The sequence below is a fragment of the Cyprinodon variegatus genome, unplaced genomic scaffold (assembly GCF_000732505.1).
Source record: "Cyprinodon variegatus isolate N-32 unplaced genomic scaffold, C_variegatus-1.0 Scaffold3059, whole genome shotgun sequence".
Taxonomy (NCBI): domain Eukaryota; kingdom Metazoa; phylum Chordata; class Actinopteri; order Cyprinodontiformes; family Cyprinodontidae; genus Cyprinodon; species Cyprinodon variegatus.
This window is the reverse complement of record NW_015153512.1, coordinates 8,903-10,288: the sequence shown is the minus strand read 5'-3', so window position 1 is coordinate 10,288 and position 1,386 is coordinate 8,903. Positions and strand designations below refer to the sequence as shown.

Below are 1,386 nucleotides of genomic sequence, written 5' to 3'. Positions count from 1 at the left end.
TGAAATCCGATTTTTTTTTTGCGTTGCCGTTCATATTTCCAAATAGATGCAACTTGTATGTTATCTCCTGTGTGAACTGCAGTCATACAACGCAAGTGTCTGGCATGCGCAGTAGAGGATGCAATGACGTCAGCGTGCTCTGTGTTTACGGAAGTAATGATGGTAGTGTCTGCGAGCGTCCTAGCGGTCCTTTCCAACCATTAAAACTCATTCTTTTCAATATGTTTAAACATAAATACTGGCTCTCTGCATTGTCGTCCGCCATGGTTGTTGTTTTTCTTGCTGCTTCTATATAGCAAAACCTCAAAGACTTTTTAAGATAATATGCAATAGAAAGAAAAGCAAGTGTTCTCCCCGTCGGGGAATCGAACCCCGGTCTCCCGCGTGACAGGCGGGGATACTCACCACTATACTAACGAGGAGGTGACATTGCAACCTCCTGCATGGAAAGTAATTCCTGTGAGCCAGGCACATATAAAGCATGCTGGGTAGACTTGTGCACATATAATCAATGAAACATTGAAAAAATAATACTTTACCATTAAAGGCGTTCAGGTGGACAAAAAACGGATAAAGTAGGGATCTTCTTTGAGCCTCTCAAACACAGCGAAGCACAAAAAGCAGTTTATCCCTCTCCACAAAAGAAAAACGGACAGTAACACTGTGAACCTCTTTGAGCCTAAAAAAACCCCAAATCGATGGGCAGACAGAGCAGGTAAGAGCGGGTAACTCTCACCTCTATCAAAACAAAGAAACAAAAACTCAGATAAACTTCCCAGATCTCTCTCTCTGTCAAGAGGCACAGATGTGTTTTATTTTGTAACCAAGCCTCTCTTCCTGTCAGGCCCACTAAATTGCTGCTTAACTGCTGCGGTCTACGGTCAGAGCTTTGCAAGGCCTCTTGGTAAAGTTATTTTGCTGCGGCAGCAAAAAAAACGTTAAAATATCATTCATTAGGCGCCATTTGGCTTGGATATTGTCTTTTTAAGGTCTGAGAAGAAAAAAAAAAAAGTTTAAACTCCCCGTCGGGGAATTGAACCCCGGTCTCCCGCGTGACAGGCGGGGATACTCACCACTATACTAACGAGGAGGTGGCATAACCCGCTTTTCTGTGCGAAAATGGCCATAGACACGCTGTACACATTAAGAGCTGACATGGGTCTAGGTGAAGTACTCGCAGAAACCATAGAGGGGCAGTGATCAGCGTTTCAAAGTGCTTTGTGGTGAATAATTCTTCACACTGTGATCAGATTTCTACTGACCTTGTTAAAGATAGGGTCTACACCTTAATAACACTTCATACTGCAGGCCTTGATGCTCAATACCGATTTTTTTGTGAAATCCGATTTTTTTCACATTGTTGTTCACATTTCCAAATATATGCGA

General features: G+C 42.7%; 2 non-coding genes across 2 annotated transcripts; both read right to left on the bottom strand.

Annotated features, from left to right (window-relative positions):
- Positions 1-350: 350 nt before the first annotated feature.
- On the bottom strand, positions 351-422 carry trnad-guc. The gene has a single exon. It is a non-coding gene; the product is annotated as a tRNA-Asp (tRNA).
- Positions 423-1,018: 596 nt separating this feature from the next.
- On the bottom strand, positions 1,019-1,090 carry trnad-guc. Its single transcript has one exon. It is a non-coding gene; the product is annotated as a tRNA-Asp (tRNA).
- Between the last annotated feature and the right edge of the window lie 296 nt (positions 1,091-1,386).